This window comes from Acanthochromis polyacanthus, chromosome 5 (assembly GCF_021347895.1).
Source record: "Acanthochromis polyacanthus isolate Apoly-LR-REF ecotype Palm Island chromosome 5, KAUST_Apoly_ChrSc, whole genome shotgun sequence".
Classification (NCBI taxonomy): domain Eukaryota; kingdom Metazoa; phylum Chordata; class Actinopteri; family Pomacentridae; genus Acanthochromis; species Acanthochromis polyacanthus.
The window spans coordinates 6823862-6849305 of record NC_067117.1 but is presented as its reverse complement, the minus strand read 5'-3'; the positions used below and the strand labels follow the sequence as shown (position 1 = coordinate 6849305).

The 25444-nt window shown below is 40.0% G+C and overlaps 1 protein-coding gene across 3 annotated transcripts in view; it reads left to right on the top strand.

Moving 5' to 3' along the window:
• The window catches only part of LOC110955062 (cadherin-22), a 167337-nt gene that overhangs the window by 15884 nt on the left and 126009 nt on the right, over positions 1 to 25444 (top strand). For 2 of the 3 annotated variants that reach the window (XM_051948353.1, XM_022199935.2), the window contains exon 2: positions 2574 to 2635. The exons of the other annotated variant lie outside the window; for it this stretch is intronic. The gene's annotated coding sequence lies outside the window, so the exon portion shown is untranslated. The remainder of the gene's footprint in view (positions 1 to 2573; positions 2636 to 25444) is intronic. 3 annotated transcript variants of the gene reach the window in all.

Below are 25444 nucleotides of genomic sequence, written 5' to 3'. Positions count from 1 at the left end.
GCACACATATCAGTAATCCGGGAGCACGCTGGGATTTGTACTGATAATACATATCTTTGCAAAGATTAAACTGCCGTGCGTGCATGTGGCAGTGTGTGCTGTGTATGTATGTTGGCATGCACACCAGAGTTACTACAGTTCTAGGCCTGTGTCTCCTTTTTGTTTCTGCAGCATAATGGGCTTTGTAAGATAATACCCAAGAGACATAACAATACTTCTGAGCGAGGGGATTGTGAAGCCGTCCCAGTTCGCAGCACCGCTTTGGCTCCGAGCATCAGCTATGATTGGAAAACCGAGGAAACCTGGATTTACCGGCAAATGATATTAATGATATGGTCCTCTTTACTTCATCATCTTCTCTCTTTTCAATCAATTTGCTCTCAGTTTCAAAGCTATTTTCTCCGTACCTACTAATTCACTGCGACAATGATGCTCAATGTCAAAATAGGTTCATCCCCTGCAATGTTTTCTGTATTTCATCAGAAAATAGAGGTTTTGGCAAGAGTCGTTTGTGCACGAGCAGTAGCCAACTGACTATTGCCAACCCACCTCAATTCTCAGTTTTTCTTCTTTTCGAAAATTTGAAAAATCTGCTGTTCCACACACACACTGCAAAACACTGGTTTTGAAATCAGTTTTATTTGAAAATTAATTCATTTTAACTTGCACATTGATATTGGATGGTCTGTCAGTGCAATCTCTGTTATTAGGACAACCATGACCCTGCCAAATTGTTTTTATGAGCTTATTATTTTTCTTCTCAGCCCAGTCGTGGCTTTTAAATTCCCTACAATAAGTCTGTGGCGGTTGTTTTTCAAGCAGAAAATGGACAGAATAGAGCCAGCATCTGTTGAAAACTAAGCTAAACATTAAAAGTTCCATATTCTTGTTCTCCCAAACTGATGGAAATGTCAAATGAGAATCCTTTGGCATCTCTATTATTTTTCACCTGTGACATGTTTTTATTTGAATTCAGCATTGTTGGCTTTTCAGTACAAAACTGCATTGTATAGAAACGTTTATTTGCATGGCACATTTCAACAAAGCAGCCATTCAATGCACCTGACATAAAACATTAAAACATCCAGACAAAGTGTTAAAGGACCACAATTAAAAGTGGAAAAAGGGAATAGAAATAAAATAAAATCAGGAAAGTAAAGGTTACAATGCAGTTTAAAATATACAAAAGCCTCAGATTTGATTTATTGAAAAGGTGAGTCAGCCTTGAGTTAAAAGAACTGAGAGTTGCACCTGCTGACTTCCTTCTGGGAGTTTGTTCAAGATATATGCATGTAAAGACTAAAAACTTTTTCTATTGACTCGGGGACAGAGGTCTGGATGGTTAACTACAGAGCAGCAGATCAAAAAATGTGTTGTGGCCCTAAACTATTCAGTGCTTTATGCATATCAGTTTTCACGAAAGAAAATTAGATCACAAGCATCAAATGCTTTTTTGCTACCTTAGTCACTTTTCCTTTCAGTATTTAAGCAATTTTTCCATTGGCGAGTACGGGCAACGGCCTGCCATTTGTGATAAAAAATGTTAAATATAACAATGAAACTCACTTTAAACAACGCGAGTTATAAATAATGGCTTTGACAGTGGCATGTATCAGGCTCTCCTGGTAATTGCTTTGGTATGGGAGATGTTGCACTCTAGAAGACATTGAAATAGATAGCATAATTCTTTTTTGTGAGGGATGCACTGTTTATTAGAGATCTATCAAGTGAGATGGGGTATTGCACTGTAACTCTACAGTACCTGGTTTTATTTATTGCCCTAGCTTGATGCCTCTAGAAGGCCTGTAATAGAACTGATAAACAGGACAATTATGCTTGAGGCTGCTTTAGCTTGTATTGATAAGGACATTTGCCACTAAAACATAATCTATCTAGCCTTCGTTTCAAATGACAGGTTGTAGTTCAGTGTGCCTCACTTCCTCAGCCAGTTAGTGGGCTTATTAGGAGACTGAAGAGGCAGAAAGGGAAAGGTGAGATTACTAACTCGCCCTCCAGCATTTTACTTGTCCGGTCTGCTTTCTCTTTAGGTGTCAGGTTGTTGTTGGTTTTTTTTTTTCAGCAATCCAGTCTGCATTTCATCCAGCCGATTTTGTTTAACAGTTCAGTCTTTAGTCAGTCTTCTCTTCTCTCCTCCTAGCAAACAATCGACCTCTCCATCCATTGTCTGCCAGTGGCTCACTGGCCAGCATTGTCGCATCACAGTTTGTTTTGGTTTCTGTCAATCCTTTCAACTTTACAAGGTCTGTCAGTCAGATAAGCATTCTTTCTTCTGCCGATGTCAGAGGACAGAAAAACCTTCTCCCCCCTCCCCTTTTTTTCCCAGTCTTGGCGTACTGTATGGGTGTTTCAGTCCAGCATTCAACAACTGAGAGATGGTAAACAAACAGTCAAACTGGCAGCTGACATTTTCAATCTGTCTGTCACAACTTCCAAGTTTACATGTATTTTTGACACTAAAACTGCTGCCATATCTACAAGGGATTTATTAGATAACCAAGGCGTCATCTGTGTAGCGTCTCTAACATACGTCCCTGTTGAATTTTATCCTATAGGTTCATAGGATCCTCATGACTGGACAAAGCACTTGACTGTCAAACTCTGCTGTTTCACATATGTAAGTACAGCCAATTGTTAAAATTCATTTTAGAGGAAATGTTTTATTGTTTTTTTTTTTTTTTTTGTGCCATGTAAGTGTAGTTTTACATGCTATCTAATGCTGGTGGCTTCTTTTCATTGCTATGCACTCTATGGTATGTTGTGAAATGTGAGATTGCTTCCAGTGAAATGTTGTTTCAGTCCTTGGGTCTTCCAGAGCAACGTTTGCTCTTTATTTCAACACTCATTTGAATTAGAGATGATATCCCACTCTTAAATCAACTGAATTTAAGATTGCATTGACCACCTACTCAGACTCGTATGGACTTCAAAGAGCATATTTGTTTGAACGGTGCCCGAGCTCAAAACTCTAAAGTGAAGAAGCATAATTTTTTTGCCTATTATCCTCCATACTCTTCCATTGCAGTATTAATGGTGGGGATGTGATTTGACAGACAGGTTCCAGCTATACGAGTCTTTGCCCTCCTACCTGCATACTTATGGGGGGATTATCTGCCATTGCAGGCTTCATGTAAAGTCCCAGTAATGGATTCTCAACTCAGAATGTGTGATTGTTTGTGTGTGTGTGCTTGTAAAAATGTTTGATGCAAAAACAATGAAACCCTGTGTGTGTGCACGCATGTGTTTGCGTGCAACCGGGTCTTTGTGCTGTCTGAAAGGTTTTGGTGTCCATAATGACTGGTTTGTCAGCCTGAGTAACTGCACATGCACCTGTCATAGTCCTTTGAATGTGGCCGCCATTGCAAGCAAGATAGAGCCTCTGAGTTTCTTGGGGTCGTATTTGTTTGTCTGTAGTGCTAATAATGCTCCGTCACCTGTTCCATGTGTTTATGTTTACATGCATGATCCCTGTGAACTTATCTTTGCCAGCTCTTCTTCCTGGACTAAGCATGTATCTAAGCAGTGAGAGCCGGACAGAACCGATTGTACCGAGGCCAGGTGCACATTAAAGAGGCAAACAAGTCGCCTGATATCGAAACAGCATCCCACTGCTCACCACAACAGGTGGTTAAATTCATCCCAGCTATCTGGAAATCAGATAAACAAATTTATTTTCCTTTTGTAGCTATGGGGGGAAAAAGGAAGGTATCAGCCGCAGCATGATGAAGAAATTGTCGCCTGGTTCGTCCTGGTCATGTTTCAACATTTAAAAGGCGGACATGGCAGATAGTGAGAAATAGCAGACCGATGCAAAAGAGAGAAAGGGAGCTGTAGGTGAAATGACAAAGCGGGGTGTACAGTAAATGTCACCTGGTGTAGCTGCTGTGGATTATCAGAAACCAGTTTCAAACCACCGTTGCAAACATCCCTGTCCGTGATGGGATTGTTCACGACGATTTTGAGGATAATCTGCTGTGAAATTCTGAGTGTTTTGCGCGATATGAGATGCATATGGTGCATTTACTTGACAGTGTTTCAGCATTGCTGGAAAGAATTACGAAGCCTTGTTCCAACCAAGTATTCATGTACTTTATATCATTCCAAATTTGCTGATAACCCAACAATACATACTACAGCATCTACGTCTTTCAGTCGATACTAAAACACTGTTTCTAATTTATCGCTCAGGCTGTACAGAAAGACACAACCTACGATGGTGTATAATCTAAATGATATTGTTCCTCATCCAGCCACATTCACTCCCATGATAAACTGCATTTAATCCAGATGGCTGTGCTGTAACACCAGCAGCATATAAATGTGTTTTAGGTTTTATTTTATTCTACGATGAGATTCAATCACACTGTAAATGACACAGATTCTCTGTTTGATGTGCAGTGCAGCAGTGTGCACGGCAACCGGCTAAAGTAAAGCAAGAACTGTTTTTTTAAAGCTCTTACTTGCTTTTCAAATGGATGTTGTGTCAAGGAGGAGCTACTGTGGTTTTTCCAAGATTGCACCTGGGGGAAAAAGAAAAATAAGGGGAAAAGAAGAGGAAGTGTAAACAAGCATGTCTTGAACAAAAAGACAGTAGGCAGCAGGAGCGCTTTCTTTCCACCAGTGGTATTTGGTGCAGATAAAACTGTCCTTCAACGTGAATCATAAACTCAAAGAATACGTTGTAAATGCGGAGCCTTTACAGATTTGGTATATAATGTAGCAGGGGATTGGCAACAAACTATGCAAACAAGCCACAGGATTTCAGAAGCTCAAGATGGAAGTTTCAGTTTCATGACCTGGATAACAGTGAAGCTGGAAGTCTTGAAATTCTTAATGCAGCTGCTTTTTTTACATTATCCCTCACATACTCCTAACAGAGTTTTCTTTGAGTTTTCTGAAGGCCGAGGTTTTCTTTGGATTCTAAAAAATTAAACTGTATAACTTTTTCTTTCACAGTGGTTTTAACTGTTATTAACATATTTGTGTAAGAGAGCTGGCAGCACTTATTGTACTTGTCAAGCAAAATCTCTCCATTTCAGTGGGTGGATAACATGGTGTTTTTTGTAAGTTTAAGAGCTCAGTGTCGCCCAAATGGCTCCATTAATTCGTCTTGCTGTAAGGCCTCTTTAAAAACATAAAGACTTTCAATGGCAGAGGGAACCCTGTGTAGAACATCATAGAATTCTACATCAAATAGCTCGAAAACTTTGTAAATCAGAACACCACCTGTTGGTTGTTCTGCTGGTTATTCGTTGAAGCCCAGAACCCAGATGTTCGTCCTCGGAGACAAAAACAAGTCTCCTCTTTGCCTGTTACAACAAAGCCAGATGTCCGGTAGCTTTAATGCATAGATTTCCAACCATTCTGTCACTTCACTGATGACACAAACGTGTTAGAATTTGTGCGTCAGACTCTGGTATCTGTCTCCCGTTAACTATCTCTCTTCCACATTTCCTGTTGCTCGTGCGCTGGCAGTGAGAACCTTTATGAATCATTTGTTGTTAATGGGACATTGACTATTCCAGTCACAGCAGGAGTGAGGGAAGGGGGCAGCTGGGAGTCCCAGGGGGACTCAGACCCGTGGCAGATCCATTATTCATGGTTCACCATGGGCTTGTAGCGAACACTGACACCCGACCTGCCTAAATCAAACAGGGCCAGTGAGTTTAATGGCCCCTGGGAAATGTGAGGCTCAGGTAAAGGTGGGGGATGGTGGAGTTGGGGGGGTGTGAGGGTAGTAGTAGGGATGATGGTGAGGGTCAGATCAGAGAGGAAAGAAGGGAGGGGTAAAGGGGGGAATGGCCCTTGTTCTTACTCCACTGGCTCTTGCTTGAAAGCTGTCTGCACAGTAGCTCCTATGTCAGTCTCCCTTGCTTTAGTATGCTCTTTCTGTCTTTGAACAGTCACTACTGTCTAATGCTGACTTCACTTTTATATCAACTGAAAGTTTTCATATTCTGTTTACTCACGTGTTTATTTGCAGAGATCAGTCAAAGGCCCCATCCAGTCATACTAAATAAAAAAACACAACTGTAGTTTATGAAGAACACTGTATGATAGAAAAGAAATGTGGTTAAGCAACAATTTTTTTTGCACCAATGCATAAATATGTATTTAAGGGAAACGTTGAAGTAGAGGTTAAAATGGTGTGAAGGGAAATCAGCAAGACCTCTCTAGTGTCCTTTCTGTGTCATTGCTATGCTGGAGAGTTAGTAGTAAAGCTCCATTCAGCCCATGAGCCAGAAGGTGACACTGAAATGAAGCCAAACACTAAATGCCCAACAAGGGACTGATTGCCTTTGCTACACCAGCATTAGAATGAGTTAACATCACAGGAAGTCTGAGAAAACCGTCTCTGCTGTCATGATCAGAGCAGACCAGCTCCTTCTTTGAACATATAACTCATTAAGCATACTTGTGCACAATGGCAGATTTTTTTTCCCCTACATCTTATTCACATACAGTAAAGTGGTTCACTGGCTTCACGAAATTAAAGCAAACTGTAAATCATAAGCGAGGCCATCTCCTTTGAATTAATTCCCTGCTCTCGATGTTACTGAGCTGGAAAAAATAAAACGTTACCAGCGTACACCCTTAAGATAAATTTTCCCTTGATAACTTCTGCCTGAGTGTAACAGGTCATTATAGCCTTGTTTGTGCATGTCTGGTTTTCCTTGACTAATTGTATAAAATCAGTGGAAAGCATAACGTGGCACAGCTACATTAGCATTCTTTTATTTATTTTCTGTTTAGATACGGGATCTAGTAAATCCAGAGACTGTTTCACTGTGTTCGTACATGACGCACAACTCATTTCCCACAAAGAGCCCCTGAAGTCCCTTGTAATTACCCAGTGAGATGCTGAGTTCTTAGGTTGCGTGTTTATCTGCTTCACTCGACACATCCCATGGGCAGCCTCTTCCTGTTCTCACTGCAGACTCCTCAGTAATGTGTAGCATTTTTCTTTGATCCTGCAAACATTTCTAATCCAAGTCAAGTTTCCAGAATTTAGTAATTAGATAATCATCCAGTCGTTTCCACCGAAACTGACATGGCAATCAATAGTCAAAGCACATAGTTCTGAAATCAACAGAAGGGGGGAAATGCAGATGCAATATGTTTGTAGGATCACTAAATAGCATCCCTGATATTCTTAATTATTTAAGGCAGTCTAGCGATGTTATATTTTTATTTTTGTGGAATGCATAAAGCTATTTTGCAAAAAAGTATATTTTATGTTTGCAGGAGAGCAAGGACTTGGTGCATAACATATTCTTGTCTTTCTTTGCCCTTTGCCAGATGTGTAAGCTGACTGGCATGCATTTTCAGAGACATTTTTTTGGGAAGAAAGCCAGAGGAACTCAATGTTTCATCAAATCTGCAGTGTCACTTTAAGCTTGTGTGCCGCATTAACTACGTTGCTTCTAATAACATGTCTATTACTGAACATGCAGCAGTTTAGACCTTCAAGAATCCATTCAAGAGAATGGAAAAGCAATCAGTGCACCAATCATAGTTGAAAAGATTGCAGTGCTTTTTCAAACGGATTCAGATAATGTTTGATCTGACGGGTTCACAATTCCACACAACAAAATGTCGTAAGGGAGAAATTATCTTACACAGAAGCAGGGAAAGTAATTTTCGAGCAATTTTGGCTTTGTTGACTAGAGGTCAGTATTTAGGCAGACAGAACAAGGCACAAAGATTGCACCGTGGCTGGCCAGGTGTTCCAATCTCTGCTTTGGCCAAGGACTATTAGCCCTTAGAAGCATAAAGGAATATGGACTTTCAGTTTTTTGTCCTCTCCTCTCCTCTCCTCTCCTCTCCTCCCTCTCCTCTCCTCTCCTCTCCTCTCCTCTCCTCTCCTCTCCTCTCCTCTCCTCTCCTCTCCTCTCCTCTCCTCTCCTCTCCTCTCCTCTCCTCTCCTCTCCTCTCCTCTCCTCCTCTCCTCTCCTCTCCTCTCCTCTCCTCTCCTCTCCTCTCCCCTCCCCTCCCCTCCCCTCCTCTCCTCTCCTCTCCTCTCCTCTCCTCCTCTCCTCCTCTCCTCTCCTCTCCTCCCCTCCGTTTCATGATTTCCAACATCCCTTCTTTGCCTCTTTCCATCCATTGCCAAGCCTCAGATTAATGCATTTGACAAACCACTGAGCAAGAAAGGGCATTAATAGCTACTCAAAGCAGAGAGCTATCATGGGAACCCTTGTTGTGAGAAAATTACGCATCTTCAGACCCGCAAGGCGGTATGCAGGGATAACAGAACACTTACACACACTGTTTCTAAACACTCTCTTGGCCAAGCCTGAAAAGGAAGTGGAGGGGGAGACTCAGGCTTGAACTGGCAACAAGGCAAGGCGAGGCGAGGCAAAAAGGGGAAGTGGGGAGGGGGGGTCTGTTCCCTGGATGCATGGGTAGAGGCTTGTGCTTCTCAAACAGCTAGGCCACAAAGGCCTAATCACCAAATGACATGATGAGCCAGCTTACAGTGGCAGACTGACAATGAAACTCTGTTCCATTCCTTTAAATACACCATGGATCTCAAACAATATACAGACACACACAATTTTGTGTGTGTTTTGGCACACCCGAGCATGTGTGCATGTGTGTCAGTGTGCTTGCATATATGTTCACACTTGCGTTTGTTTCTTTATACATCTAGCTGGATTTATAGTGCAACCCCAATTCTCATGTGGTTAATTTGCATAAACTTAAGAGTGTTTTGTGCTGTTTGATGTTATTCTCCACAACGGCTCTTGACAAACGGCCACAAAAGGCTGCAGTGTTTACTGGTGTCTAAAGACATGGAGTGTTTTGACAACTCTATGACCTTCAGCACGTTTTCCTCTGGTGTCTTTCACATGGCACAGACACTCGAGGTGGAAAGAACACACATTTAGTTCCAGCCTTTGAACAAAAATAATGATCAAAATGATTTAAGAACACTATTTCCAAATGCATGACACATTCAAGGGAATGGTGCGAATACATTCAGTTAATTAGCTTTCAAAACAGGAACCTTGCAAAACAAAACACTGTCCCCATTCCTCCCCCTGTAAATTTTTTATCAGGTTAGTAAGTTTGCATTTAGTAGTTTAAATATTATTATGCTCTTACTTAAGGAACATGATGCACTCACCTCTGTATTAATGCCAGTTCTCAGATTTTCTTCAAGCTTATGTACAAATCTAATAACTACTGCAGATACAGTTTTGCTTTCTGGGCAACAAATGTGTGCTGATAAATGCACTTATTAGATATTAGTTTAGCTGGTTTGAATAAAATTCAGTCGCGCAAGAACAAAATAAATGCTATACCTTCTAATTACTCATCAAAAATAAATAAAATGCTTTGCCAGTACACTAAGACTGGTGTGAGTATTTAAGACAAGCCCCCAACAGCAAAAAATAAGATGCAAACTCTACATAATTCTGCCTTATATAACAGCTTACACTTTAAAAACTATAGGTGGACAGATAGATACATATTTTATTCCAATTACTTGAATTAAGCTGTTCATTTAGATTCTGCACAATTAATGACCATCGGTACTTCCTTGCCAAGACCAGAAAAATCTGTGCCCTTTGTGCACTCGAGTGAAGGTCGGTGACATAAATGAGCCTTCAAAATGTCAGATTGTCATGCTGGAGATGGAACGTCACTTTAAATCTCAGACTAACACATGATGTGTTTTAACCGTAGCCATTTTCTTTACTTCAACAAAGCTAACAGTTACCCAGTCATGCCACGATGCTGCTTAACCATATCGTTTCTATGCACATACACGCTACAGACAATAGTAACATTTTGTTCAGTTGCTTCTTCGAAAAAATGGCAATGACAGATTATATGCAGATTATTATACATTGTTTGGGCAGATTTTACACATGTAAATAGATTCTGTGAGGTGAAAAAAAAATAGACTTTAAGTTTCTATATTTCTGAACACAAATTCACACAGTCGAATTTCTGAAGAACAAACTTTTGCATTCAAATCTTCATTTACACATTTGTGGTTCTTATTTGCGTATTTGTCGGTCTGGTACTGTAGGTGGAAACCCACACACAAGTAGTTTGTTTCCCAATTTTTTCCTTTGAAAGTGGCGACAAATTAGCATTTGTCAAAATGTATTCTCAAATGCACACTTTGTTCCATAAATGCAAAACTGCTGCAAGTAACACGTTTATCACTTGACAAAGCCTTATCCGCATAGATTACATCATAATTACCTAACTTCATTTTAGGTAAATAAAGTTTTAGTTTTATTTCTTCGCTCTTAACAAAAGCTATATTGAATGACCTGAGGCCTCGCTGTAAAAGCTTAAACGTTTGTTATTTGTACTTCTCCTTACTTCCCCTGCAACTATTCTGCTCCTCCCTGTGGCTGCTGCTACTGAGAATTTATTCCTATTAGAATGCACTTTCCGGTCAAACTGGTTGGTGTTGTCCGGCGTATTTCCATTTTGTTATTTCCGAACAACTCCTATAAATAATGGCTGTACTGGCATCACCGTAAATATAGGAATCCAGACATTGTAAATATCAATTCTACTTATGATTACAGTGGGCTGTACCAGCAGAACACAAGGTTAAAGGTAGATGAATACAGAGGAGATGGGAGGTTAGTGGTGATTCCCAGTATAAACTGCACCTGAGCTACGCAGTGAAAGATAAGAATATTCAATTTTCTGTACCTGATTGAATGTTTGAGAGCTGAACTGTGTAAATAACACGGAGCTGACTGTATGAAGACTCACACACATGCTGAAGAAAATATATAGAATGCACTCTGACGCATGCTGTGTGCACCACAGAGTAACTGAGTGACTAACATTTCTGAGAACACTTGCCTTAGTCATTAATGCAGTAACTAGACATAATTGCGCTCTTAAACTCTGCTGTGAAAGTATGTGTGTGTGTGTCTGAGAGAGAGAAGGTGAAGCATAGGAAGATAAAAATTCGAAGCTTCATTTGGATGGCTTTGGGCTGTTGACAGGGGTTGAGAAAAATTGCTTTTCTTGTATGGAAAAAAAAAAAAAGAAAATCCCACATGCGCACGCAAACCCTACTACAGGCACACATACAGACTAACATGTGAACTCGTGCAAACACACACAAAAGCGCACACTCACACACACACACACAGGCACACATTCAGGCACTGATCTGACAGGTGAGAATGGCTTACAGCTAGGTTAAAGGGGGAGAACACTACATAAGCAGGTCACCTCTCGTGGGACATGGCAATTTTTCAGCGTTGCACGAGAGAGAAGATAAAAAAAAAAAAGCAACCCAATGAATGGGAACAACCTGGTGATCTTCTGCCTGACAGATTTGTCCCCCCTCTCACCTCTGTCTTTTTTTTTGCCTTCAAATAACTTCTGCATAAAGTCTTATTCCTAACATGACAGTGGATTATAGAATAGTAGTAAGCTGTGTGACCTTTTCTTTAGAACATGTTGTCAATGCGTGCAGTTTATTTTTGAGTAAACTCTGCAAGTTTGCAGAACTTGACACAATATGACTAAGGCGCATCTTGACCTTGACATTCTCTTTTTTGCGCGCACTGATGTAGTGGTGCCTGGGGAAGTGGGTATACTCTTAATTTATGCTCTGAATTCTGTTTTGTTTTTTTTCTTCTGAAGCTGCCCATCCAGCAAAGGATAAACGCCCTGTGTTAAGAACACTGACATGTCAGACTATTCTTGCATATTTAGTTCATTCAAAAAATAGGCCAGTGGTATTTACACATTGTAACTTAATGTATAATGCAGCACTTCAGGGAGTAAAGGTAATTATGAAACTAACATTGACTACGGATGAGGTGCACATTTTGCAGTCAGATGAGGTCCACAGACTATAGGTGAGGCAGCTACATAATTATGCGTTTGGAGTGAACTGTTCCTTCTTCCTTTGTCCATCCACACATGAAAACAACAGATCTTTCACCATTCAAGTCTGCAAATCTAAAGCCCAGCCGTTTTCTTTATTCACTGTCTAACATCACTTGTCAAGGGGCTGAAAAATCTTTCCGACGATGCACAGACCTAATGCATGTGTGCATCAGATATATTCAAGATGAGGCAAACGGGGTGCTTCAGTCGGAGATTAGTTTGCCTTGCACAAACATAAAAAATGACACAATTGATTTTTAAAGTCATAAATTTCGAAATTAAATTGGACAGTTCTCAGTACACATTTGCAAACTCACTTTAAGGAAGCAAACATTTCCCAGATTCTCATACCAGATTACTGAGCTCAACCCAGAACATTTCAAGGACTGGTTCCGCCTCATGCCTAACCCTATCCAACCCAACACACAAAGGCTGCTAGTGTTTGCCAGTATAATAGGGCATGTGCCTGTGGCAAGGTTGAAAGATAAAACCAACACACGTTCAAAAAAACTGCAGTTCCTCGACTGGCCACTTGAGACTAGCTTCAATCCTCATTTAAATCCATTAAAAATATGTCTAACTTTACAGCACAAAAAAACAAAACAAAACATGGTAGCAGTATGGTATAAGTAAAATTTCTGTCCCCATTCATGTCTGCTCTACGGCGGGTTAATTTCAATATAATTCATCAATTTAAATTATATCGAGGCTTAAGGTTAAGCATAATTAGAGATGTTGCCACTTTAAGTGACAGGTGGGCTTGATCGTAGGGCAATCGGTGGCCCAGAGACATTTGGGTCGCCTCAGCTCGACTTAAACAAAGCATGTTTGGATTAGGTAAGATTTAGGCTGAGTCAGGTGCTACCAAAGCGGCGAAGGCTGGAGTCATCACGCAGAGTATCAAGACCAGAGGAAACTTTAGGTGACGTCAGGGAGGATTTGTTGATCGTTATATACAGTCTACAGACAGGTGAGGTCTTTGCCATTCTTGAATATTAAATACAATCCACAGCATGCTATTCAGTGATGTGCACTGATAATCACCTGCTGTAAGAAAGCTTAAACCTGCATGTTTTAAAAGAAATAACTAGTAGAGTCTTGTAGCACAACTGTGGTAAAGACGACCTGCTTTTCCATTTGCATCTGATAGCTCTGGATTTGTTTTGGAAATCTGGTTCTGTGAATGAACATAGAATATTTGGACATCATACACTATTAATCCATGTAATCAAATTGTAAGTTGTCTCTTATTGTCCAACAGCCTACATGATTGAACTTTGCTTTTAGATTATTTATTCATGTTTCACAAATGGACTCATGAATTTGTTTAAGGACTGACTTGGCCGTGATAATTACCCCAAACTTTCAAATATTTATGCTTTATTAAGAGTAATTGTGGAGTGAGATAAGCATTTCTCTCCTCTGAGAAAATATTTCTCAAGATAAGTGACCTTGAGAATCATTGTCTGTTGTGTGCCATTGCACATGTTGCTGATGGTGGTTTGTGTTTGCAGAGACTGGACAGACTCTGCAGTTCTTCGAATGGCCATTTGAAACTGGCAGAACAATCCTCCTTTTACTTTTATACCAGAAACAAACCTGGTTACAGTATGGTATCACAAAAGTTTCAGGATCTATAACTAAATTCCCTGGTCATGGCAGCTCTACGGAGAGTAAATTTTAATATAACTCACCAATTTAAATGCTATCGATTCCTAAAATTAAGCATAATTAAACGTAGCCACTTTGAGTGACAGATAGACTCGTCATTGGACAGTCCTTGGCCCAGAGGCGTTTGGGTCTCCTCAGTTTAACTAATGCTTCACACGTTTGCTCATGTTTGGATTAGCTGAGATTTAGGAGGAGTGGGGCACTTTCAAGAAGATGAAGCCACCACTCTGTGTCAAAAACACTGTTCAGGGAACTTATAGGCGATGTTACGGAGGATTTGTTCATCTTTATTGTAGGATTAACCAGCCATAATCAACTTAAAAACAAAGAATGAGTTGGAGAAAGGGAGGTGGTCAAACTTTTGATACAATTACATCATACCCACATAATGACTGAAATATCCTGACTGGGTTTTAAAGTGAATGGGTTGTGGTTTTCCGGAAAGGAAGAGGAGTGTTCAGAAGAAGTCTTCAGAAGTGTATAAGACGATGTAAAGCTTTGTGTAGTCAGTTAAAATCCTGAGATTTTGCTCGTTTGTTCTTACAGCCTCTGTATTGAATAAACATCATTTGCATCAGACTCTGAAGACTGCTTGAAGATTCTTTCTTGAAAACTTTTCTGAAGATTCCAACTTTTGGTCCAGAAGTGATTTTTTTTGGACTACATGTTTGACAAAGCTGCTTGATCATCGCGGGCCTTTAGCCGGCAGACTGAACCACACCAAACTATCAGGCCTACAAGGGACCAAATGGCTGCCAGAACCACTCTGACCGACTTCTGACCCGGCAGGAAGCGGGGGTCAGAATCTTGACAAATTAAAGTACCTTTACCAATAACGATGTCAATCCCAAAACTAAATGGCATTGCTGCAATTATGTACGGTTGGCATTATTTGCATGTCTTAGTTGTTTAGTACTTTTTTTTCCCCCAGAAGATGGTGGACCCTCAGGGGAAAAACTGATTTCACTTCAGATAATTATTCCACTATCCTGTATTTAAACATTTTTTGTGTGTACTTATTTAAAGGAATTGTTGAGCATTCTTTTCAATAAGCTCATAGTCAACAGGAGCTCAAATATATAGAGGATGTTTCACTCTACTGAATGGTGTAGAAACCAGAAAACTAATAAAAACTTAGGTGATAGTGTAACTCTGTCAGCCTTCCTTGATGGAGGTTACGCCAGACTTCCTGAGTTAATGAGATGCAAAAACCTTTTTGAAAGACCGTACCTGAAAGCACCACTTTGAGTCCTCATTCCTCAGACTTCTGCCAGATCCCCCCTTCCTAAGAGTCCGACCTAAATCCTTCCTAAATTCTTTAACCGCTGTTCTGATCCGCACCAACAGACTGGCCGAACCATCCATCAGCAGAAGCACTGCAGTGCACGCAAGTCACTTCCAGTCACTGAAACGTGGTGGCACAAATTCCCTTTTATTGCAATATAAAGTCCTACAAATTTCCAAACTACCCTTCCATCAAATTAGCTTCCAAGTGTGGTTTGTTCATCCCTTGCTCTCAGAACACTGCTACACCGCAATACTTGCCCCAATATTATGCTGTAATATTGCCTTCTCTTCCTGACTTTTTCGCCGTCACTCACATCCACTGCGTTGTTTTTGTGTTGTTGTCTTAATGTATGTTATTGTGGTAGTTGTTAGTTTTTTAATTACATATAAATAGAAATTCAGTGCCTCCACTGTTTTGTTGTTCACAATTTGCTCCCGAACTTGTGTAGATTCCAGCTTTTGAACTTTTATTAACATTCAGCTTAAATAATTGACTTTATCATTCTTAAAGGTCTTCTTGACAGCACAACAAGAGGTGCTTCATATGCTGCGTTGTTATATTAAGCTGATCTAAATGCTTTGCTGGTTGAGTATCAGTTTGGTTGTGTCATAGTTCTGCATAAGTATGCAAAACCCATTTGAGCAGACTTTTGCCCTACATTATATACAGTCTACAGACAGGTCATGAGTTTGCCATTCTTGGATATTAAGTATGATCTGCAGCACACCCTTCAGTGATGTGCAATTATGAATCACCTGCTGTATGAAAGCTTAAACCTTGAATATAGTATATAGATTACTATGGTAATGGTAGAAATGCCTGGACTTGATGATTTTAGATTTGTTTTGGAAATCTAGCTCTGTGTATGATCAGAGAATATTTGGACATTCTACATCATACATTATTAATCCATGTAATCGAGTTGTAAGATGGCTTAAATTGTCCAACAGCCTACGTGATTGAACTTTGCTTTTAGATTATTTATTCATGTTTCACAAAAGTACTCATGAATTAATTTAAAGCTTGACATGGAAATCAGAATTGCCATGATAATTACTCCAATCTTTCAAATATTAATGCTTTATTCAGTTTGATTTTGGTGTGAGGTAAGCATTTCTCTCCTCAGAGAAAATATTTCTTAAGATAAGCGACCTTGTGAGTCATTGTGTCGGTTGTGCGCCACTGTATTCCATCTTGCTGCTGATGGTGGTTTGTGTTTGCAGAGACTGAATAGACTCTGCTCATTGAACATGTTTGACTCCCTTGTTTTATAGATTCTCCAGGCAAGACTGTGCGCACTAATGGCTACCACTCAGTTAGAACATGGTCGAACTGGCAGGAAAGTCTGAGAGACCTCTTCCAATAGATCTATCATCTTCTTCATAATGTGCCGACCACAGGAGGAGCAGCAATTCTAGAAGTTTTCCCTTCACACAATAGCTCCATTTGGACGGGTCGATGAATGGTCATTCACCGTGCTGCTTTTTTTTTTGAAAGGCTGAGAATTTGAGGTTCAGGTTTTTAAAAAAAAAAAAAAGCTCCCAGTTCTATCCTCATCACATTGTGGGGATAACAGCCTCATAACTCAGTTGAGATGCGTTTTAATATCAGGGAGCATATCCTAGGTAGTCGACACTTTAACACCGAAGCCATGTGTGTGTCCTCTTTCTGCTGCTTTGCTTCCGGTGTGGAGAAGTCTGACAGGCAGAGTAACTTTCTGGAGTTGGCAGCCTTTCATTAGCTAGGCTGGTGCTCAGCATGCTGCTTATTCTCATATTAAACTTTCCATGTGCCAGCTCAGGCAAAAGTATTTGGTAATGCAGCACAATCACAAAAGTAATCAGCAGTTTTTGTATTTGGCATTGATATTTTAGAGGGAATAACACCCCTCAAACAATGAATATCCAGGTTTTCTGTGTATTTCTTTGCTTAGCCTTAAGTTGATTATAGCAATTTGACTAATTAACAAAATGTGGCATTGGGACCAGCACCCTCAATAATAGTGTTTAACATGTTTTTTTTTTTTATCCTATTCAACATAATATACTGTAAGTGATATTCATGATTTTCTTTCCAGTGTAATTTGCATTTAATTGTACCTCAGCAGTCAAGTGGTATCATATTAATACTAATATCTATTATTAGGCACAGTGTGCATAATATTACTTAACCCAAAAGCAGCAACTATATCTGATGAAAGGAATAAGAGAGAAATATGAGAACTTACAGGGCAACTTTAAAAAACAAAATGCAAACAAAAAACAAAACATGTTTTAACCCTCGGAACCTTAAAACCAGCTGGTGGGTTTAAAAGACACGTTATCTTTAAAAACACTGTGAAAATTCAACCGCTTATCCAAGTCAGAGACTGTAAAAACAGGATTAAAATTGGTCAGATTTTTCTTCTTTCTGACGGTCGTTGAACTCATCGTGTGATGTGCAGTTCTGCTAAAAACTTGATATCCCAGCTTGCGATTGCGGGATTTCATCAAACTCGCTTTATTCTATGCTGCATTTAAAAATAGCTATTAAAAATATACAAAAATTATGTTCTTCTCAGTGCAACTGTGAAGCGATTAGTGCATGAGCTGCAAACAATAGTCATGTGATAAAAATTCTGGGACTTTTTCACTGAGGTGATCTGAACTTAAATTACAGGCTGTGTTTAAACAAGACAGATAGGAGACAAGAATGTAAGCTACTTTAAAAAAATAGTAAAACGTATATAGTATAATGTATAAACTTATGTTTGTCATATATCATGAAGACCATTCTTAATCGGAGTACTCTCTCTCTCTAAAATTAAATTATGTTTCTATGAAATGTTTTTATTCTGTGGGATGAAAGTGGTTTGTAACAATATTGTGCCATCTGTTGTCTACATGTCAGTCGCAAAACATGTTAAATTGTGTTGACATGTGCTACACAGGGATCATACACATTTTTTTTCCATTTTTAGCAACACCTGTGGACATTTGGAAAAATGTTATTCATGCTTTTTTTGGGGCTGCACAGTGGAGTAGTGGTTAGCAGTGTCGCCCTGCAGCTAGAAGATCCCCGGTTCGTGTCCCGGCCTTCCCGAGATCTTTCTGCATGGAGTTTGCATGTTTTCCCTGTGCATGCCTGGATTTTCTCCGGGTATTCCAGCTTCCTCCCACAGTCCCTAAAACAGTGATTCTAAATTGTCCATAGGTGTGAATATGAGTGTGATTGTTTGTCTGTATATGTAGCCCTGCGACAGACCCAGTCCAGAGTGTCCCCTGCCTTCGCCCTAAGTCAGTTGGGATTAACTCCAGCGACCCTAATGAGGATAAAGCGGCCTTCAGATAATGGATGGATGCTTTTTTGTTTTGGTGAAAATAAATAATCTTAAAAATTCAAACTGTATTTTTCTGCAGTTCTCTCTAGTTCTAGCTGTGGTTGTGTTTTTCCATGGAGGAGCAGGACTTTATGTTGCTGTGAAAAATGAGTCCACAGTGAGCAAAAATGTGACAGGAGCAAAAAGAAAAAAGCCCAGAAACTGCTTAAAGTTCAGAATGTTAATTTCAGCCTCAGAGACTTCCTTGAGAATGACAACAATGCACAGATACAAACGTTTCTTGTTGGGGGGGTCCTGCTTCTTGGAGGTTTTCTCAAAGCTCCAAAAGCCTCTAAATTTATCTGACTTCCTGTTTGGTGTGGCATTTTGCCTTTATTGTCCTGCCAGTCACTCATTTTCATGAACCTGAGGCCCCCTCTTTAAAGTTGTGCTATGAAAAATAGGCATTCATATGCTGGACGCATATCTATTTCAGAGCATCTTCACAGCGTTTTCTGTGAGACTGTTGCTGAATCTGTAACAACCTGAGGAATATGTTTGCTGGGCTTTTTTTTTAATGTAACAAATGCATTCGAGTTTTTTGTTTTCCCTCAGTTGTCTGTGTAATACTGTATTCATTAGGGGGCAACATGCTCTCTCAGGTGGATTTAGAGACAGGAGCTGGAGCTAATGGTGCTGGCTAACAAGTGACATTCTCTCATTAAGTGGGAAGATTTGTCTGAGTGGCCAGTTAGTTGGAGGACATTAGACAAGGTCAGAGCCTCTGGCTGCCATGAGAAAATAAGTGAAGTAGAAAAGAGGCCAAGCAGACGGGCTAACAGACAAGATGCTTGCTGTGCCGTCTCCTCTCCTCTCTGACTGGCAGGGCTTGATGTGAGAGGAGTTTGAAGTTTGGACTTTGGTCACTGGTGCTTTTGAACATGGAGCTATTTCAGTCCTGGATGGTGTGTGTGTGCGCGCGCCAGGGTTCGTGTGTCTATTTAAACGGACTTTACTGACCATTGCATGGGGCGAGGTGAATACTCCTCCTTCCATGGGGCTATGACGGTTTGCTTGCAGGATGTGAAATCAATAATGTCGATAGGATGGGCATTAGGACGGCCAAGTGGTTTTAACAGCCCTATTGTCATTCCACGTTTTTGTAAAGCGGTTTGTGGGCCATTCTTTCTACAGTCTTCAATTTTCGGAAGACTGAGGAAGATGGACAGCTACAGAGACAGAGAGACAAAAACAGAGGGAGCCCTCAGACAATCAAACTGGAAGCACATTTCTGACACGTGTCTTCTGTTCGACAGCCATTCACAGAAGCTTTCAAGATGTAATTCTTTTCTTTTTTTCCTTTCAGACCATCAGCCTCTGAACTGAACCATAGTTGTTTTCTCATCACCACTGAACAGTCTGTACAACCTGCCCTTCACCAAGGAGGTTGTCCTTTATGAGCAGGTCTTAGTATTACGCTGTACAAAGAGTAAACCTTTTATTTTTATCATCAAAAAGCTTGCTCATTTTGTCCTTTAGAGCTCAGACAGCCACATCAAATGACTCTGCTGAAAAAAATCTTACTTTTAGCAATGTTATGAGAAGTAAAAAACACCAGAAGAATATCCTATACAATACCTTTACAGTGCTACGCTAGATATACGACCAGGGCATGACAAGAGTTTTCCTTTGCTTTTGAGCTCTACTTTTTGATTTTTCACCATTTAAAGTAGTCTCATATTCAGTTAATTCAGATTTAATCAGTTCTCATCAAGGCTTTAATAGGCCTGTAATGTATATTCTTCTGATATTGCCTAATCTGCACTAGTTTCAACTAATAAATGGCCATATTTATTTTGTGCTGCAGAGCCACTATCAGTCTCAGAGCAGAAAATGTGTCCCGATATCTGAAGAATCATTCGGGTCCATCTGGACTGGAGCAATACGCTGGTGTGAAATCAGAGATAAGGTGTGTGGGGCAACCTCCCATTATCTCTGTGACTGTGGGAGACTAATGAAAGCTTAGTAACACAGAGCAGGCCCCAAGAGTAAAAATAAAAGGAAGTAAAAAGGAAATGGCATCATTTGTAATAGTTTTCGGTGGGTTTGGTAGCCCAGTGTTAAATGAATGTTCTGTAGCATGTTCAAGATGTTTTCTTCTGTCAGTGAGTCATTATTTTCAAACTCTGGACCCAAAGAATCGATGACATCTGAAGTCAAAAATTTGGCTTTTACAAATTTGCGCAGATGGTCGTTTCCCCAAATGCCACCGTTCTCATAAGACAGGTGTCATTTAGCCTCTTATCCGTCTAGAAGCGTCGCATAGATCACCCTGTTTTGTGGTGACATCTCTGCCGACCAGATTCTTCTCATTCAGAGAGGTTAATCTAATCTAAATGTTAATCTGAATCTTAATGTCAGCGCTCATTTCCGCACTGTTCTGTATGTATGCGCGGCTCTGCTTAGTATGCACAATTGTTTAACTGAGACGATTAAATTCAGCACTCCAAATTCCTCATCGTAAAAGTGTGTGTTGGTATTATGATGGGTGAAAGTGCGGTTAATTATTGGTCCCGGAGAAAATGGAGTCTTTGTCGCTTATAATTTCTCTTAGCAAATGCACAGTAAGTCGCAGCAAATCATCATTTATCATCAAGCACTGGCAGAGAATTTAAGACTTTATTTAGAGGCAGATACACTGGTACAGTAATGCGCAGAGGTAACAAAGACAGACTGGTGGTGATGAAAGACTGTGAATGACAAGAGAAAGATCTAACAGACAAAAGCAGGAATTAATCGAGCTTGAGTGAGACATTCACTTATACCTTGTTCTCTTATTATTCCCTTGTGAGTCACAAGTCTCATTGTCTTAACAGAAGCAAGGAAAATAATTTACTTTGTACTGACAGCTTGATCTACAACAGCAGCTCTTGTGACCTCTTCCCAAGTGGAATGTTTGGGGAAAAAAGCAAACAATTCTACCTTTTTTTATTCTACAAGGATGAATGTGCAATAGGAGACAAGCGTGCAGAAATGTGCGTGTACTTCTAACGTGTTGTTTTCCTTTATTTTCCACTTGAATTTTAAAATCTGCAGTACTGTTCTATAACATCCTGCAAACCCATGACACTGTGTGTCTCAATGCAAATGAATTAAATCAATGCATGTCTTTTTTTTAATGGTAAAGAGAGACTCAGAGATTGTGTGCGTATCTGACTTATGAATATACCAGAAACAAGTCAGACGATCAGTCAGTGGTGGTTTCTGTTTTCTAGGGGCTGCCATTTTTCTGCGGTATCTTCAGCCTGAAACATTTTAATGAGGTCTACTCTGGGAGCAACAGGGTAATGTTTGCATGCTTGCACACAGAGGCTTGAGGTGTGTGCTTTTGAAAAATAAGAAAATAAAAGCTGTTGTGGTGGGTTGGATGCAAGGTGGGAAGGAAGTTGATATTTCGTGCGTGGAAAAAAAAGACACAAAATGAGGTCAGACGTAGTATGCAGTGGTTAAAATGCCAACTCCAAAGTCTTGGAAAAGGGTTGTCAAGATCTTGAAAATGTTGGCTTATGAATATTTCCCGTACAAATAACTGCAAATAATCATTCCGTTCATTTCACGCCTCCATTAGTTTTAGATTAGCAGTGTTCCCAGCTTTGACCGCCACCTATTTGGCTGCGAATTCTGCTAATCGCCTCCTCCGAGTTATTGGGCTCTCCTTTCTCATTTGGCTTCAAACCAAAATGTGCCCACAACGGTTCCTGTGGTGTCTGGCTTTGCAAATAAATCCATTATGCAATGTCAATAGATGCTCATCGAAATGCAGTTGGTTGAATGCTAGGGCTTAAAGCGCTTTGAGAAACAGGTTGTGCCATTAAACCGTAGTAGAAAACGACATGGAAATAGAAAGCGATTATGGAAAATGATTGCGGTCGGCTCAATAATTACATTTGGAATTGCAACAAACCTGCGCAATGTAGATTTAGATTAATTGAAGAGTTCATTTGCAAAAACAGGTGACTCTGTTTCCCGAAAACTCATTTTTTATTATTTACTTGAGATAATAATAGTAACACCAATAATTCATTTTTTCCTCTATTTTGTCATGTATTTTTCTACTGAGTCAAATCCACTCAACTTCAGTTTGATATTATCTCAAGAAAACAATAAAAAAAAGTTTTCTGAAAATGTATCAAAACGGAGTTATCTGTTTTTGCAAATGAACTCTTCAATTTCACATGAAAATAAGCATCATTTGTTCCTTGCTCTTTTTCTTTGTTCCTCTGATCAGAGACTCAACGGTTGCTCAGCAAACAACAACCTGCCAAATGCACCAGTGTTAATTTCCCCATTTTGGCTGGATCAAACCAAAAACTGTATCCAAACACAAAGAATTCAAAACTAATTTGACACCACATTTAAAGTTATATTCTCTTCTTTATTATGCACTTTCTCGCGTGTGTGGTTATGGTCTTGATTTGAATGAATTTGGTGTCAATTATTATAAAATGTGGGAATTTTACCGGCACTTATTGTTGCTGCATCTCTATTTTCAGACTCATCTCATCCATGACACTTACATATCAGCACTAAGAAAATTCTGTCTTCAACCTCACTGTATAGGATAGACCAATTTAACAGGACTTCACTTCAGTCTGGCTCCACACACAGATAAGAATAACCCAGAGCAGCTAAAAGAACCTTTCCTTTTCCTTGATCGTGTTATCTAAAAAGGCATATTCTCTCACTTCCACCGGATACTGTCATGTTTCTCAGTCCATGTTTTATTTCTCTGCTCTGCACTGGGAAGCCTTTGCTGAGAAAAGGCGAAGGGAAATTGCCCCCTTCTCTCTCTGTGTGTCTTTTTGACTCACCGTCGAGCTCTCCTATTCCTTTTCCTTAGTGGTAAATAATGCTTTTTCATTGCATGCATGCGTTGGCTCAACAGTGTTTTGAAAGCATTTTATGCGAGCTGTTTGAAGCTGAAGCTTATTTCAAACTTAAATCTCTTGGCCTTCTACTTCAGCCCCTCCCCTTTCCTCATTCTCTTTGATATGCAGGCAGTGTACACAGAGCTGATTGAATTTGTATTCGTTTTTTTTTTCTTTTTTTTTCTCAGCCTTTTTCTTCTTTGAGACCTAATTTCATAAAATGCATTGGTATTACTGAATTTCTGCTGGTTGATAACCATCGCTGCAATCATTTACCCTTGATGTCTTCTGGTGGAAATTGCTGAAGAAAAGGTGTCTGATTGACTTGGATATTTGTTTTGCTTTCTAACTGCTCTTTGAAGTGGCATACACATGAGAGGGGGATTCTTTCAAACCCTCGTGAGTTTCTAAAGCTTCCAGTGTAGATTCATTTAGTTGATATGCTCTTGAAAATTGCGCTTGCCCAACCGCGTTTGCTTTTTGCGCTTCCTCATCTCCCTGCATCTCTTCCACAGACACACATAGATGCCACATTATAGCGGCAGACGGTCGCTCTCGGATTCTGTCATGTGAAAATAGAAAACGTCACAGGCGCGCAAGTACACTCAGCCAGTGCAGACTTAATCACACAAACAAAATACATGAGTGGAGACTAGGTCAAAATTGTCAGACTTGACAGCTTGTCTGTCATTAGCATAGTTTTGCCCAACAAATCAATACGTCTGTGGCCTTTTGAGTCACTTGTTGAAGTCGGATCCTCTTTGAAAGTGTGAGTGAGTGGAGCACAAAACACAGATCGCAACTGTAAGCTGTTAAGAAAGCTTTCGAGGCTCATGAGTCTTCGGGTGTATTTAAATATGGATAAACAGATACAAACAGTGCACGCTGGGGTACAGACAGTTGCTCATGCTCTGTTTCTGCAAAATTTACACACACACACACACACACACACACACACACACACACACACACACACACACACACACACACACACACACACACACACACACACACACACACACACACACACACACACACACACACACTCACTGAGTCATAACTTGCTGTGTTTTTAGCCATAGGGAAGTCCTTTATCCACATAACTAGATTAACTCACAGTGAGCTCTGATCAGCTTAATTTGGATTCAGCCTACTTAGCCTTCCCTGGTCTTGCTGTCAGTCTGTCTTCATGTTCATCTGTCATTCTGCAGACTCAAACGGCAAGAGGCTTGCCTGTATGTCTGCATGTCACTTTATTTAACCGTCTCTCTCTGTCTAGTCTTTTACAAGGATTACCACCGGCAAATTATACCTCCACCTTTTTTTCAGCCTTTCCCCCTACTTTCCTCACTCACAGAGCTCTTTTCAAGCGCAGTTGTTTTGTTGTTTTGTGAATAACATAAAAAATCTTTTACCCTTACAATGAACAGATGAATATATTATAGCTTTTGTTTGTCCCGAAAAGAAATAGACTTTCTTCGGGGATCTTTTTCCTCCTTCAAAAAAAAAAACTACATGTAATGAACTCATTCTGTCTCCATGTCTTGGCAGGGTGTCAATGCCATATATTGACTGCAGTAGTCTCTCAGTGTTTTTGGATTGCAGAATCTTTAAGGTGCCCCCAGGGACTTACTGACAATAAAATAACACAGAGAGTGTGGAAACTGTCAATTTCCTGAATAAATGTCTGATTTCAAAAGGGAACAAAAAATATCTGATGCATTTTTCACCACACCCATTTCACCAGTCAGTGAATCCAATATAGTATATGCGCTATATCAAATATATTTTTGTGCGAGGTAAACACAGCCAGACATCACACAAAATAAAGCACAAGCTTTATAGTAACATTTGTACATATATGGCAACATAGATGAATGAAACTACATGCAAATGCTTCTTTGGGCTCCTTGTCTGCTGGATTATGTTTCCTGAAAGTTTCTTTACCTAGATTATCATCAGTTGTTCTCCAAACTTCATAACTGAACTAATGAGAATATATTTGTGTTGTTGTTTACTATACATGTAGTGTAAAGCTGCAAAATCAGTCATGTCTGTACAAGAACGGATGCTATCTTTGCCCATGAACCGGTTCTGTTTATGATCTACTCGTCACTTAAGTCTCTTTGGATCATTAATCACAAGTACACTTCCATCCGGGCTGTGAAGTCACTCAGAAGAGTGGCAAGTTTTAAGAGTCCCATCAGAGAGCTCAGCTAGCGTTGACAGAACTGAAGTTACTATGCATAACCATCACTTTCTACTCCAGTTGGCAATGGGCCACAGGCCTTGTTCATTACTGAGGTCTGGAGAAAGACAGCAAGATAAGGCCAAAGGATCAAGAAAGTGATGGAC